Here is a 17,753-nt window from a genome sequence, read left to right as displayed (position 1 = left end):
CTTGTTCATATTGGGCACATCATCTGGATGATTCTGGGCCAGGAATATGATCTGTAAAAGACAGCAGAAGTCCTGGGATGGAAAACTCCCCAGAACATAGCTGTAGCTCTTTCAGTAAACTCCTTCCATGGCTTCCATCACCAGAGAGAGAGTGTCAGTGAGGACATGGCTTTGTGGAGCAAGCTTTGGAAACCCTTACCATTATGCTAGAAATCCCACTAAATGTTTCAGAAAAATGACTAATTTCTTTCAAGAATCAGCTTGTTATTGAACCTATCAGCGAAGCAAGGCTGACTTGACTCTTCAGTGCATCTCTTCACTAATTATAGGTTATACCCCAGTGCCAAAGAATGAACTGACATAAAGGTTGGAAACCCCAAAAGGAATGATCTCTATCAGCATGCCATAGACACACATACCTTGGTTTGAAACAATGGACGAATTCTCCATTTTTCTTGTAGATGCCATCTCCTGTTACAACCCAGCACATCCCACCTTGTTCCTTTCTTAAAGTCAACATTCAACTATTACATAAAATTAACACTTCCCATTAAAATCCCTTGGCCAAAATATAGACTATTTCAACATCTATATACATGTGAGCACATTTATTAAGGTAATTTATATTGCTTGGGATTAACAGAGCAAAATACTTAAGCTTTCAGGAGAACCAGACTGGCGTTTTTTATATTTTCCTAAACAAAAGATTTATCGTCTTTTATAAAATGTGAGGTTATTTCTCTAAAGGTAGTTTGGCATACGTTCCCTGTATTTTAACACTCATTTGCTTTGCATTGGGCATGATATGCTCTTTTCTGATGAAACTTGGAAGTTTTCGTTTGAAAAATGATGTGTCTTATAGATAGCATGGACTAAGCAATTTTAGCTATGGCAGAGCAATAAAAAACATTCTTACCATGGATTCATTGAAGGTGCAAGGACAAATATTAACCTTGGTAGGTCTATTATAGCACTTACTTAAAAAAAGAAGAAAGGAAGGAAAGGCATTCATATTTGAACTGTCTTTATGTCTTCATATGAGGAAGCAAATTTATAAACCTGAGTGAATAAAGGTTTAGGAGTATGATACTGTTACTGTGCTCAAAGATATTTAAAAACAAAATGTGAAACTAACTAACAGTTTGTACAAATTCCAGAACTGAACTTCTTGCTCATTTTTCATAATAAAAATACATATATTGTCTATGAGTATTTAGGTATAGATTTAGTTTGTTTTGCTAATTTGCTAATGGTTCAGAAATTAACAATTAATAACTCTGATGCTAAATAAATAATGGATATAAAAGACATGCTTTTGTAGGTACGGTAGGAGTGCAATTAATTGACTATATCAAATGTAATGCAGAAAATCTTTACCTGTCTATAGAAATGACATAAAGGCACATCCTGTTCATTCTAAGCAAACAAGAAAGCTATTGAAACTGATAGGACTGTTCCCAGGAGTAATGCAAAAAGGATTTGGCCCGTGCACATCACTGAGGAACAATCTGAATCCTGCCTATATGGGCATAAAAGTCAAATAGGTATGCTGAAATATAGACACCCAGTCTATACTTTACACCTACTCCATGCAATGTTGCAATTATTATTTAATATTTAGTTCTTTTTTTTTTTGGGGGGGGGGAGGGAGGGTGGGGCACAGGGGGAGAAAGAATCGGATGAATGTTTTTACACTGAGCTAGGGAACCTGACCATCCCATCTGTGAGAGGAAGCCATAAAGTTTGTGAGGGCAGGGCCCATGAGACTGGAATTTCTCAAATGATAAAAACCTGTGGGCCACGGTTTCAGATTTGTTTTCACCAGTCCAGACTCCGAGCTGATCCCAGTTTTAGAACCAATGTGCAATATTTAGAGCCTGGCATGGAGCCAGCAATATCATTAAATCCTCTCTGCTAGCTCTAACAGAGAGCAGTTCCAGGCTAGAAGCTGTCTTCACGTCAGCACAACTTCTTAAATACCCACAAGATGGAAAAAAAAGAGAGAGTAAATGAATTATTCAAGAGTAAGTTTGGTAATCAAAGACTGAGAGGTTTTATTAAAACAAGAACAAAGCTCTTGCCGTCAATTAAAGCACTTCTGTCTTTATGTAAATGCTTAATAAAAGAAATGAAGCTGTTTCTAGTCCTTCCTGCAATGCATGGGGGATTTCGCGATGAGCATGCCGAGCCTTCAGCCCTGAGCATTGCTCTGTGTGGGTGGACACCTCTGCCCCAGCAGGAGCCCCATCCCTCCTGCGGGATCACAACATCTGACTTTGGTACTTGTTTGTCACTTCAGGCTCTAGTTTGGCACCAGAACAGCCACCCTCCCCCAAAATCTGGTCCTGCTTCTCCCTTCATCAAGGGACAATGAACAGAAACAAATATAGTTCTCAAAACAAAAGCAGAACTACCTATCATTAAGACACTAATTTTGGTATCTTCTCTTGCTCAGGCTTATTTTCTTAGTGTGAATTAAGACCATTAAATTAAATTGGATGTATTTTACATTTTTAGGGGAAACATTGTAAGATATTGTTTATTTGCATGGATTTTCTATGCATATGTGCTTGAGAATATAAGAAATAATGGGCTAGTTTATCACTATACGTATGAACTTCACAGACTGAACTGAATTATTGGTTTCTGAAGGAAATAATATTATCAGGTCACCATAATGCTAAGCAGTATTACATTTTAGTAGATAATTTCTGAAAAGTGCTTACTTTAAAAAAAAAAAAACCTGAAAGAAAAAAATCCCGGCAACAGTGCTGACTGAAACACCCCACCACCACCTTATATTTATATTAAACCCCTCAGCTAGATTCTTAGACACATCACTGCTTAAAATGCAGTCACCTGACAAAAACAGTTCTAATTATTACCCCCTTGGGCTAACATTTTTCAGAGTGACTGGCTAAAATGCACTCCAGCTCATAATTTCTATCTCTGACAGTGGAAGACATAACCTAGTTTCCTCTAATGCAAAAGTCTCTAATCTAGAGGGCAAGACCCTGTTCCGTATAACACTGAAGGGAGAAAATGCAATTTGAGCACAAGGAAATTGCACACATAGTTTGATAGTTCTACCATTCTCATTTTTTTTCCCCAGGATTAAATGTCTTGTTTTATTTTATGCTAAATTATGACCTGGCTAGGACTTGTATATATTCTTGGTCATATTCTGGAAATTTTATACTGTAAAAACAAAAGGATATAGAAATGCAGTCTAACTTTCTTATTCACATTTTAGCCATTAAAAATTCCAAATTTCCATATAGGGGTAAGGATATTTTTTTCTTAATGGATAGTTTTTGCTTTGGCAAGTGGCAATTGCAAACAATAAGCTTCATTCACCTCCGGGTTAATCCAGTTGTGTATCAGCACAGCGTGATTGATTTCATATTGGTGTAATGCAGTAGTGAATCAGGCTCCGAGGTTTGAAAACAGAGCACTACATTAACATCTACATTTGTATACCGAAACACTAGGGAACAGATTTTCAGATGGGCTTCATCCCAACATCGTTTCCTTGCAGCACATTTTTCAGCACCAAAAATAAAAAAGTGTCCATAATTTTGTGCTCATGAACACCACAGGGAACAAAAATTAGAAGTCTCTTGGATAGCAAACTTCCTGAATTATACATGCACCTGCCTGAATTATACATGCAATTGAGCAGTTAGGTGCTTAACTACTAATATTTGCAATAGAGGGTACCTGCCAAAACCGGGGCCTTGGTGTGCAAACTCAGCCGCTAGCAGCCTCTCCACTGACACCAGCATATTTACCAGGGTGTACAGAGGGGGCTGCCTCACTCCAATTAGCACCACCCAAATGGTACAGCCTTCCCCCTCCCTTGACATCAGGGACGCCACTGCATCTGCCCCAGGCTCAGTCTGACCAGAAGGATTCCTGGCAATGCTTGGAGAAATGAATTTACTTTTTTCTTTTGGTTCAGTTCACGTAGGCAGTGGCTGAGTAATAGATTGACCTTGATCTGATTGAGCCAAAAATGCTGAAAGAGTTTCAAGGAAGTGAGTTAGGAATCCTGGAAGAGATGTTTTTTGCACTCGGATTTTATTAATAAATTTTATTTCTCCCAGTCTAAGAACCACCCTTCCCTTCATAGCTTGACAGCTGCTGCTTAACACCTTTTTTTCCAGCTGGCAGGGCAGCTGGGGGAGCATGTTTGTGGTTAGTACCAGTGCATTGCCTTTGTGGGCAATAGGGACAACCACTTCCCTCTGGAAAATGCATGCACATCCCCACATGCACCTTCTGTCACTTTGAGAAGCACCTAGGAATACTGGTGGCAAAAGTATGGTCCAAATAAAGGAGAATCAAAGCTGTTTTCTGTTAAAACTCCCATTGAGGCAATGCTTATATTTTAAAACTCTCTCCATATACTTCTGCACCTACTCAAATAGGAGAAGGAAGCTCATGGCTCCACTTTCTTCTTTCAGTTGGACTCTTTTTTTTTTTTAAATACCAATGCTTGGCAGAGTTTCCAGTGAATTATAGTACTTTGTGCTGGTGAGTCAGTGTTGGATGAATGGTCCCCTTTGCCTTTTTTTAAGGACAGAGAATGAGTGAATGTGAGCAGTGCAAACAGGGGCCTGAGGCCATAATCACCAGAAAGCTTAAATCTATGAAAATCACTTGGGTTCAGACTCTGGGCAGAGAGCATTTTTTTTTTTTTGGTACACATTCTTGTCTCCATATGCACATCTGTTTGCAGACTATCGTCCCACACTTGCAGAGAAGTTCACAGTATTTTCTAGCATCCACCCTGCAGGCTGAAATTGCAAAAGGAGCAACATCTCTGGAGGGTGAGTTGGATTGGCTGGCTAGGGCTTCACAGGATGCAGTACATGGTACAGGAGCTACTGCACAAGGCCATAAAATGTAAGATACTTGGTGTGTGGATTCTTGCTTAAATGAGTTTACCCTTTGCAATCAGGAGAGACAGCAGAGATGTTGAGTATTGAAGAGAAAGCCTGGGTTTAGCTGAGCTGTGCAATCCCAGTAAAATGCCATCTCCCCAGATATTACACATTATTAGAAGGTTTCCTTGTATTTGTGTAGTTAGTGAGGCAAGCAGGGAGATATAAAGCAAACTATTTATTTGCTACTGTCAAGTATCACACTATTAGCAATTAATCTCTAAATTACCTTGTTTTCTACATTTTTTTTTCTGCCTGTGAGAACTTGAGCTCATAAAACATCAGCAGAATCCTAAGGGATTTGCAAGGACGCTTCTATTCTGAAACAAGCCTGTCAATATTGAACATGTCTTACACTACTGCAGTCAGGCATATAGGTGATCCTTACTCCTGGCCATGGTGGACAACCTGCAAAAGTCAGAGCTGTTGATGTTACCCTGAACCATCAGTCCTCGGGCATCCTTCTCAGACCTCTACTTGTCACCTTGACCAGGGGCAGGAGAAGCCTAGCTCCTCTCAGAAGCTGTAGGAGTCACACAATTAATAGCTTTTTGTCAGTCCAGCTGAATGGGATTATAGTCAATGAGGAAGGCTTAGCACCCATTTACCAAGATGGTTGTCTGCTGGTAGCTGGGTTTCATAAAGGTCCATCCCGTGATATAGATTAACTGATGGCTTGCCCTTCAACCTGGCAAATATTGAAAGATCCTTTATATCACTGGTGTTTAAATTCAGACTGAGAAATGAGCCATATCCACTACCTGGAGGAATAATCCTACAACAGCTCTTATGCAGTCAGTGAACTGGTGAGGTAAGAGCTTCCCAAGGGCCAGTCACAAAAATAACTTCTGCTGGAACCCTGGTTCTGAGCAACAAAGGGCTGAAACATGCCCAGACTCCTGGGCAAAGCCAGCCAGCCCCCCCGGGCTCACCAGACTGACCAGCAGCTCTGGTGGGGCTGAAGAGCTACATGAAATCCCAGAGGCTAAGGGGAGGGTTCACGTGGACAGGGAGCGACTATGGAACAGACACTGCTGTTAAAAGGCTGGAAACAACAGCCCTCAGTCCCTGGCTGATAGGGTTTTTACTTTCTGTCTTTCATAAGTCAGTAATGATGTTAGTTAGCTCTTGAAGAAGGCCAATGGTTTGGTCACTGCCTCAGCCTGAGCAGGCTTCTTCACCTTTCAACCACTCTTCTGTTATCTTCTGCCAGCTTTGATCTTAGGCAACATCACCATCACTGTATCATCACCACCAGCTGATTCACCTTTTGAATATAAACCCAAGATTTGTGGGTCCATCTTTCTTGTACTGAAAAGATGAATGCTTTCCTAGTTAAAACTGGACCTAGGAATCTTTTTTTGTGCATCCTCTTTGTACTCCACGAAGAAACTTGAAACCTCATGCCAAAATGAAGGAAAATGCTTTTCTACCTGACCTTCAAGCTAGAATTAGGATATTCTCTCATGGAAAACAGAGGATACTAATCATTCACACTGAGACAAACAATAATCTAATTGTTAATTCACTAGGAGAGGATATCCTATGTGTCTGCAGTCTGTATCCCAAGCCTTCTGTACAGGCAGCAAGAGCAGAAACCAGCCCTAAACCTTTTACAAAAATTGCCAGGAATGTCCACAGGTCTGGAAAAGAATTTGATTCTCTGTGCATCAGTAGTTCTGTAATGCAAAACACAGTATGGGACACATCAAGAAATCCATGTGATGCTTGCAGGGATTTCTGGTGTTGTTTGGAAAGGACAGTGAATGGCTTAAGATGAAGGCTGCTCCTTTGCAGAGTCCCTATAGACACGAGCCTGCATCGTTCTCACCTTCTGACTCCCCCTACGCACTTTCCAGGAGCCACAGACATTCGTCGCTCCCTAGTTCTGCTTGAGAGATGGTGCTGGTGTTCCTGATGACTTGCAGTTTGAGGCCTGGCACTCCTCTGACATTAGGCTGTCTCCCTCATGAAGGAGGACAGTTGAACAGTCCAGACTTAAGCTGTAAATAATTTGTTAGAAAAGAAAGATATTGGCAAATACCCAGTATGCTTATGAGAAAGAAACATATTTCTTGGGGACAATTAAAAAAGAACCCTGTCCTTTTTTCTTTTCATTTTTGTGAGTTCCATGTAGACCAGAAAGAAAGAAACTTTTATAATCATTGGAGCTACAAGTGGTTTGATAGAGCAGTTGGGGTGAGGAAGTGTTTTTGAGCCAAGCCTTAACGGTATGCTGTTAAATGATTGCAGAAGGGAGAACTGGGGAAAGGAGAATCTGCTGAAGTCAGTGGGTGACCTGCTGTTTGCTTCATTGAAGCCGGGATTTCATCCCAAGTCTGCTGCTGACAATGATGTTCATGAACATAAAAAAAAATAATAATAGTGTTTCACCATTGTTTAGTTGGGAACTGAGTACATCTGTGCCTCTGGAGTAATTCACTGTTTCACCTAAACAACTTAATCATCTCAGCTTTTCATGTGTACTGGCAAGAAGCAGACCCAGACATTTGAAAAGGAAAAACAATCTAAACACATTTGAACACCTACTGGAGGATACAAAATCCCTGTTTTTTCCTAGGGAATTCTTCATTTCAGCTGCACTGTTTTTGAACCGTAACCCTGGCTTAGTAATTTTCAGCCTGCTGCATAATGAAGTTCACTGTTACAAATTTTCATATTCAAGAGTAGAAAACTGTAAAGAACTGAAAAATGAAAGCAGTAACAGTTTATAGGCACAGTACTGTAAAATTATCATATTTCTGTAGTAGAGTTACTGATTTGATTGCCCTTCTTTTAACCACTTATCTGCTTTCCTTAAATATAAATTATGTGCATGCAGGAAAAAAAACCCCATGAATGTCTCATTTAGGTATTTGCTGTCCACATTATCATGAAGGAACTGGAACGGTCCAGGAGGGCACATGCACAAACATGTGCCTTCAGCCTGACCTCTTCCAAAAGCAAGCAGAAACACAACAAAGAGACGACCCATGCCTAGTTAAGAAGAGTATGCTATAAACTTTTACTCACCTATGTAATCTTTATTTAGGAGCATAGTGTAAATGGCTTTACAATACGACACTTAGCTGGGTGCTTTATGCTCACTTCCATACAGACCGCGTGAAACACTTTGAACTGGTTTCACCATGCAGTTTCGCGGATGGCAATTTTTTTGAGCAGTCCAAACATCCCCATTAAACAAACCCAAACAGGATTCAGAAAGCGCAGGTTTCCAACACTTTTCCCTGCAAGATCAGAGGACTGCTGTGCATTCTCACTCGGTTTAAACAAAGTAAATGGCAGTGAGTATACCCTCCCCTAATGGGCACCCCCACTGGGGACATTGTTGAAGCACCACCACGGACACGTCCCCAGTGCAGCTGGATATGTAAACAAGGACATAATCCGCCTGAAAGAGAGCTCACAGTTTGGCAGAGCTCGCCGTGTTGTTAACATATTGTGCCAAAGCAATAACAAAGCCATCATTTTAAAGTTTATTTGCAGGCTCTTATTAATCAAGAAATTTTCCAGAAATTGCTTCTAAAGGAAGGACCTTCCAGAAAGTCACCATTTGGGGAGGAAGGTTTCCAGATGACTTTTTTACTTATCTGTAGCTTGTTCCTCAGAATAAATCATGGTTTAGTCCAAGTTCAATTGAGACAGAAAACACATTGCTGTTATACAATGTGAGGGAGCCTTCTGGGTTTTTGTTTTGAACTCTTTCCATTTCTTGCAAGGCCAATCAGGTTTTGTGTTGCGTTTCTTTACTGGACTGGAGATAGTCAAAGCACTGTACCTTGGCTTACTAGCAGCGAAATCAAAACATTAACAGTTATAAATTCAATATAATCACCGTGACTATGCACAACCCAGCATTTCCAAGTTAGGTACTCCAAGGAAAGAAAGTATACTTGGCAATTTTTTCAGTATCATTTGTTGAAATTCCAGATTCTCCAAGATTTCCTAGCATTTTATGGACAGTCATATGGTAGAATATGACAGACAGACAAATGGTAGAATAATGTGACAGGAAAAGATATTATTTTGAAAATAATGTTTCTGTGAGCCTTCAGTCTGACTGAATCAATGGTCTGGGGTGAAACTGTACTCAGAGGTACACACTGGCAACATTTGTTATGGAGATGACTAATCAATAATGAACTCTAAACTGCTTTAGAAAAAAAAATATCTTAGAAATTATGGAGAAAACTGTTCTGGATGTATTTCATAAGAAAGCAAGCTAGATCAGAACACAGAAAATGATGGCTGGGTAGCTTTACCAAGTCTTCATTACAAATTAATATTTGCAGTACTCACTTTCACTGAAAAGGCCACTTTTTTTTTAATAGTCCAGGTAGTGTTAAAAGAATTACAGGGTGTTTTTTTTCTTCTTTTAAAGTTGCAGCATGTGTTCAGTATATTTTGTCAGCTCCAAAAGGAATTACACATACAGCACGTATTTGCGTACGTGTGCTATCTGTGTGCAACTCCACCTAAAAGTCATTGGTAGCTCTGTTTTTCATGGGCAAACTTTTGGCCATTTGCAATGCTGCTGCACAGGGCAGCGGTACACCAGGATGCTCGATCTCTGGATATCCTGGATAAAATGTTGCTGTGTGTGCACAGAACGGATGTATCTGCACAGTAAAAACTCAGTGTGTTCCTTGCTGCATGTGGGCTGCTGGTTTGTCCTGTCCCATGCTGAACTTACCACACATGTTTGGTTCTACTGGGCATGGTTGGTAGGTCCCGTGCCTCTGCTTTGCTGCACATGTGCAGGCCAGCTGCAAGTGTTCAATTTATCACTTTAATACCTGTTGAGCTGAACAGGTCCGTGTTTAACCTTTTTCAGCCAAAGTGTAACTGAAACCCTGTATCTGAGCTCTCAGCCTAATCAGAACTACGAACCGATGTTTAAAAAGCGCATTTTGGTCTAGCTCGTCCACAGCTGGAGCTGTTGAGTCCTGCTGGCACTGCTGCGTATTTAGCATGCCACTCCTTTTTGTGTAGCTCTGTGCTATGGAAAAGATTCCTGCACAAAGCATCATTTGCCTTAAAAGCCTCTCAGACCTCAAAAGCTGCAGTTGTTGACTACTCTGACATTTTCAGTGGCAGTTCAAAAGCCACTACAGCCCATGATTTCGAGGAAGGGCTCTCAAGCTTGCTGCTGATGGTCAGGCGAAGTAAAACCAGAGGAAAGCCTTTAATTACTCAGGTGTGAGACCTCTCTCTGTGTTCTGAGGCCTGTACCACAGTTAGGACTGATGAGCCTAGAGCTAACTATATAGATGGGATTGATTTTTATAACTGTCAGACCTGTGATTTGACCGGCTGCCAGCTGACCTTCTGGTTCAAACCCAAAGAACAAGGCACAAGAATTCTCTTTTGTCTAGGATGTTTTCTTCATTTTTCAGATCTATGGATTAAAAATATTGTTATCACTGACCCCAAAACATAGATGTCCTTATGTCACTGCCATTTTCATTTTGTGATGACCAGGAGAGATTTATTACTGAATATGTGTTATGACAGATGTCCTTTATGTGATATTCAGCTCAAGGAGATGGCACTGGCTTCATACTAATTACAAACACCTCTGTCATTTCAAATGCTGCTAGTTTTGAGCCCCCAGTTAAATAACAAGGACTTATTATAATATTTATGATATTTTAAATTACTAATATTATAATTTCAAACCAAGAAACTGATTAGTTTTACTATTGCTGACAGTTTTTGCCTTTTTTCTCATCTGGTCATGGTTCCTCTTCCACCACATAAAGTCACTTTTATAACATCACTTAGATATGAACTAATGAAGCTGAATGAATCTACTGATAGCCTGAAACAATGGGCTTTAACGGTGTGAAATACCCTATGCAGGTAAGCACAATACTATCTTTACTATTCATTTATCTCAATGCTGAAAAATACTTGTTTTTCATGGGAAAAGAATGGAAAACAATGGTTTAGCTGGCAGTCATATCTCATTTTGGGTCAACAGCCTGAAAGAAGTTGAGCCATGATTGAAGCATAGCACAGAACAAATGCTCTTTCCCTCTGCCTGCTGCAGCTACCTGTGAGCACAGGGCAGGATCTCTGCATCACTGCATCAGCCAAACTACCCTCCTCTGCCTTGGAGTTGGCAAACATGACGTCACAAAGTGAAACAGAGAAGAAAAGCAAAAAAGTAAAAACAAATGGGGAGAAAATTTGTTTAAGACGTCTGTGTTTTAATGCCTTCCAAATGGAAAAGCCAGAACTTAGTAAAAAGGCATGATGATTTAAGTTCAAAATGTGCTCCCCCCCCTCCCTCCCCAAATAACTGGTGAACCTATATTTTTTATCACTGGGCAATACACACACCAAAGGAAAATAGCTGCCCGATTTCTACAGCTATGCTTCTTCACCACTGTCCATTCTTGGTGCATCAGATGAGGATTGCGGTCTGTCTGTTTTATATCTCTGAAGCAGAATACTTGCAGATGCTACATATAAAACTGCATATTAAGTGAATATGTGTAAGTTCTTTTTTGCAAAAATTGCATGACAGGAACAAGGATTTAAAACTTGTCTTTCCATTCTCTGCAAAAGCAGTGGATGGGTCATGCATCAGCATTATAAATATACCAAATTTCTTAAATGACACATGCATTTTATTGAGATTTCCTTTATGTTGGTACCACAGAAGTGAAACAGTTAAATAATTTTGCCTTCTGTTGAAACAATATATAACCTCTTCGTTATTATGCATAGCCTTCATGCATACTATTTGAAGATATAGTGATTTATCCAGCTGGTTTCTTATATAATCTTGAGGTATAAATTTATATAGTAGGAGTTTTACTGTATTTATGATGCATAGTAAATTGTATTTAAAAAGTAACTTGTACAATATATTATACAGTCTTGCTTTAGACTGTTCACTCAACACATACGCAGAAGCTTAAGAACTGATCCAATTTTTCTGTTCTGAACTTCAAAAAATGAGTGAAAACATAAGATATTGCAAAAATCCCTAATTTGCTCTACTGAGGACTTATGTAGTAAAACATTTTGGTTCTAGATGAAAAAAAGTCTTTTTGGGGCCATGCTAGCTGAAATTAGTGCTAAAGTATGGGAATGTGTACAGAACAATTATGTGAAAGAAAGAGAGTAGTGCAGGAGAACAACTTGGTTTCTTTGTATGAAAACCAAAGGACTGCTAATCTAGGTGCATGATTATTGCCTGAGTTCACCACTTCAACAACTCAGCTCTTTCTCTCAAATTCCCTGAAAAAGCCTTGCACGTGTTTTGGTATCTTCTTGTGTAATGATGGCTAATTGCTAGGTGACCTACATTTCCATAAGTACTGCTTTAGAAAATTGTATGGTTTTACAGCAGTTGAATTAATTAATTATTATTTTTTTTTTTTACTGTAGCTTACATATTCCAGTCCTCTGTAAGGCCCAAATCTGGAAAAGCATCTAAAGTCCTATTTTACACACAAGTAACATCCCCAAAATCACAAAAGACTTTCAAGTGTATAAACACCTACATTTCAGCCATATGTAAAGTTCACAGATACCTTGCTTCACAGATGCCTAAAGCTTTGGTTCAAGATGAAGCCCCAGGTGGGAGTCCTAACTGAGGTATTGCCTTGTCTACCTTGCGAATAGAGTGGGGAAAAAAAAAAAAAAGCAATGTGGATTGCCCAAGTAATAAACTATCTATCTGCATTGTTGAGAACAAAGAATCAAATCCCACCTGGTGAGATAGTTTTGCTATGCTAATGATTTTTAAAAATGTATTAATGACAGATCAGTCATTAATGGAGAAGTATTGAAACCTGTCAACCACAGGCTTTTGGTTATATGCATGGAATTTACCTAAAGCAAAAAGGTTGAAGGTAAGGATTTGCCATGTTGCCTGGGAGCAGCAGAGCCTATACCCTGCTCTTGCAACAGCACAGCTCTGTCAAACTAGCCAGGCTTCATGGAATAACCTAGAACAGAACATGGTCCACAAAACAACACAAAGTTCAGTCTTAATTTATACGTATTTTCCAGCCAATGGTTTATCTAACAAATTTTGTTAATGGATGTGAGGAAAAAAAGAGAAATGAGCCAAGCATGCACATTTAAATTCAAGATATAAAGATACTGACTTAGCAAAAGTGCTTTTATTAAAATGCTGGAGTGTCAGACTTGCTGATAAAGAAAACCTGCTGGTATGTTGAGAAATCCTTACTTTTATCTCAGGTTTCTATCACCCTTCACTGAAGCCTTGGTTAGAAGTCTGTCACTCTCATCTCTGAGCAGAAATGTCTGTGAGGGCATGGAGTGGTACCTTTTCTATATGTTGAGGACCAAGCGAAAGAGCAGAACTGGCAGATCCTGAAAGGTCTGTTCAATGCCTTGAAAACCTAATTTACAGGAGTCACTGTGCCCCTCAAAAAGGAAGACGGTGGTTGGAGCAGTGCTTGGGAAAAGCTGTTACAAATAATCTGGGACTCTATGAACTAACTTGGTCAAATTACATTGGTTTTGTTTTGGAAAATATTAAAGTAGGCAATAATTAGCATGGTCAGGCTGGGACATTGGTTTGCCTTAATTTTGGTGGGATGAGCATTTGAAGAGAGCTGGGTGTGCGGTTCAAGGCCTTTCCTTGAGCCTTCACAACATAAAGAATGGGAATAACAAAGTAGATTGCTTTACATGGTGTTTCAGACCTCCTAGAGCCTCCAGCCTGTACCTTTCTTGGGCTATCTCAGCCCATCATGAGCTAGGAATCTTTTTGATTAATTTAATAAAATTTCACACTTAGTTCAAAGATCATCCTGCCTTGTCTTAAAAAGCAGTGAATAAAACTAAATCCCTCATTTGGTATACACAGGGTTTTGGAATTACTCATATGCTTCATTCTTTCTCTGTATAGATTATACAGCTGTTTTATCTTAAGATTTGTTTGGGAATAATTGAATATACAGGGTCATTGTCTGTTCCAGTTTGGGCAGGCATGGTCCTCATTTGGAGAAATACATCTTGATCAAAAGGACCAGCAAATGGAAAATGCCCCTAGCTTGGTAAAATGATAGCAGTTCTTAGGGTTCAGGAAGCTGATGGTCACAAATTACCCCAATACATTTTTTTAACTACTTGAAGTTTTTTGAACAATCAGGGATAAACAATTTAGCCTCTCAATTAATAACCATGGAAAGTTCTGTAACAGAAGGGCTGAAAGTAACAAGATGAGCAAATTATGTTGACAAATCCCTCCAAGAATGAATTTACTGGTTGCCTTTTATTCCTTCTGAATAAATCTTATTGACCAATTCTTCTGAAATGTAAATAAACAAACAAATGCACAGGGAGAACTTCAACTCTATCTGCAATTGTAGCTGGCCACAAATCTATTTCATTGCACAGGAACATACTTGTCAGTATGTCAAACAAATAAATACATGCATTTACTTGGTGGACACTTGTTGAGAAATTTCTAGAGCTTTCCTTTTCAAGCTTCTTTTCATGTCCAGTGGGGTCAATTCCCCCACTCCCTAACCCCAGGGCTCATAATGAATACTTACACAAGTCTTTTACTGTTTTAAAAAGAGCTAAATTGTTACTGAAAATTCAAGCTGCCAACCTCATCTCAAATACCTGTTCAAATTATATTTGGATGAGAGGTTGTAGCTTAAAATAAATGATAAATTAAAGTTGCATAAATGTTCAGAAATTTTAGGAAACTTGGGCTTGGTGTCTCTATGACCCCACCTTTTTTCTCATTTACCCACACAAAACTTGGCACCCTCACTAAACACATTAGTTCTTCCTAGGCTGGAAAGGAGAGTAGGATAGAAAGGCATGAATGGGTAGTCCACTTCTAATTCTTCATGAGATGCTTTCTATTATGGTTATAGAGTCACTTTAAATATCTGGGGCAGGGGAGCAGAAAGGTGAAATGAACATAAACAGTAGACGTTAAAAAAAGCTAAAAAACCCGTAAGTATGAACTTGTTACTGAGACAGAAGATTCTACCTGTGAGAAAATGATGTAACAGCTTGTGATAAAGGCTCTCCCTTTGTGTTAACTGATCAAGATTCATATTATGGCTGTTTCTTTGCTCCTGCTGCTGGAGTTGGAAGGGCCAAATCTGGATGCTAGGAAATCTGATTTCCATCAGTAAGATACTCATGACCTTATTTGCTGCTCTTGTTCCTCTATGTCCTGTGCTGCATGAACAGTTTTTGTTTCTCTGTGATAGCTATGCTTCAGATGGTTCTTCATATAGCAAACACTTTACTATTAACTTTTATCAGCCTTTTCCTTACTAAGTGAACAAAATAAAATTTTTTAACGTTATCTTTCACATGTTCATAATAGTGCTTCCCTGTGCTTCCACTTGCAATTTATCTTTCTTGAACATGGGGTGACTAAAACCATCATGGCATTGTAGAAAAGTTTCAGTAGTGCATTGTATAGCTACACTGATTATGACATTTCTCCTCCTCTCCTCTCCTCTCCTCTCCTCTCCTCTCCTCTCCTCTCCTCTCCTCTCCTCTCCTCTCCTCTCCTCTCCTCTCCTCTCCTCTCCTCTCCTCTCCTCTCCTCTCCTCTCCTCTCCTCTCCTCTCCTCTCCTCTCCTCTCCTCTCCTCTCCTCTCCTCTCCTCTCCTCTCCTCTCCTCTCCTCTCCTCTCCTCTCCTCTCCTCTCCTCTCCTCTCCCTCTCCTCCCCTCTCCTCTCCCTCTCCTATCCTCCTTTTCTTCCTTTTTCTTTTTTCTTTTCCCTTTTTTCTTTTTTTTTTATTTTCTTTTTTCTCTTTTCCTTTTTCTTTTTTCTTTTTATCCTTTTCCTTTTCCCGTGTATCCTATCAAGTCATATTTAATGAATAAATATTTTCCAAAGATTCTACCTCAAATTGCCTTCAGTATTTCTTCCACTCATGTAGTCATTTCCATTGCTTTTTGAGCTGGCATCTCCCATCTGCTGTAAAGGTAGACTCTTGCAAGGTCAACACATTCCTGCAAGCACTCAAGTCAAGCTGGTGTGGGTCTGGTAGTTAACTATCTGTCAACTCTCACCCAAGGTGGGAGTCCCCCTGTGTGCTTTCAGACCATGCGGACCTGGCGAACAGGTTTTGAAAATCCCAGTTAAGAGGCAGCAAAAATCATCCACTTCCAAAGAATTAGGGCTTCATCCTCTGTGACGTCTCATACAGAAAGCATTCATTTTGGTTCTTCTATATTGTCAAAGAACTACTAAGTGATAAAAGTGCATTATAGAAGCATAGGTGCCTTTAGATTAATATTTTTATACTTGTAACCACCTCATGAAAATCATTAATCATCTTCAACACAAACATATACAGGTTGTAGTAAAATGTTTAAAGAGTGGACCGGACTCTATAAAGAGGAAAGAAAAAATTAGAAGCAACTTGTTAGGACACAAAGAATATCTAGAGAAAAAGGAATGAAAAATCCAAAGAACCTTTTTATTCATAAGATACTGATATTTCTGTGAAAAGAAAACCCAAACAAAATTGTAAAATAATGTCCGTTCCACCTTCTCCCTCTCTTTAGGCTGAGCCGTGGTATGTGATGGGTTACAATTTACAGAGAGCCAACAAAGCTGGCAGGTTTTAAGGGCATACCCAGTTGCTGGCTGTTTGCTTGTACGATGCCTGGCATGGCAGTATGCTGCTGCTCTCCTGCAAACAGCAGAAGATGACAATGAATACAATTGGCTGTTACTGGTATGTGCTGTGTGCACACTAGATGTGAAACAAGAGAACAGAACGAACAGAAAACCAAGCACATAGGGATAAGGGAAGTCCATCATTTGTGCTTTTTAGGTTAGAGGTTTCCATGTTGGAGGTATGCAGGCGCAAACAAACTTGACAGTTTAAGTAACCATTTTTCTGACTTTTTTAGCCCAAAACAGTGGTCTATAGACTTAACCTTTGATATCTGGTACATAAATAAGTTAGGAGTTCTTTCCTTCCAAAATAGACATTAATTTAAATTTCTCCCACAAGCCTATCATTCATGTTTCTCAATCAAAGGGGGTTAGGGCTTCTATCTTGCTGCTGTTAAAACATTTATCAGTATTATAAGTGGTTCCCTGTAGGATGGTTCTTTTCTTTTGCTACTTCTGTATTTTGAAAAATGAAATAACTATTTATATTTTTCTGTGAAACTTGCTCTCATTAATACCACCCCAGATGTTAGAGGTTATGCTGCACTAGAATTATAATGCTCAACAGTAAAAGATTAGGCTTTTTATAATAAGTATTGAGTAGATAGAAAAATCATCATTCACTTTTCTTAGGAGTTATAATATTGACTTCACAAAAGTAAAATTAAATAGAGCCATGAATACACACCCTGGAATAGATTTTCAATACTTGAACAGCATCATCATATAGAGAAGTATTTTATGACACCCAGGATATTTCCTAGTAAATAGAAGAATGAAGAAAATAGAGGGGAAAAAAAAGGAAGAAATGATGTATGGAGAGATAAATAAATTGTGAGGTTTTTTTTTAGCTAAGTAATCCAGAATACAGTGGTTAGGTTCATCCTTTCCTTCAACCCTTTTTTAACTGAAGACATTATCTGAACTGAAACAAAACGATGAACTAATTTCTACTAAAAGAACAATCAGCACCCAGTTAAAACTTCTTCCTATCTCCTTTGTTAACTACTCCCTCTCCTCTGTCCTCACTTATTGTTACCATGAAGGTTGTTGTAAGGTTTCCACATCAGGTCATATCTGGGAAGCAGGAGTTTTATATAAAAAATTGTGAGAAGTGGAAATAAAATCTGCA

This window comes from Falco biarmicus, chromosome Z (assembly GCF_023638135.1).
Source record: "Falco biarmicus isolate bFalBia1 chromosome Z, bFalBia1.pri, whole genome shotgun sequence".
NCBI classification, from domain to species: Eukaryota; Metazoa; Chordata; class Aves; order Falconiformes; family Falconidae; genus Falco; species Falco biarmicus.
Note: the sequence above shows the minus strand (reverse complement) of the source record.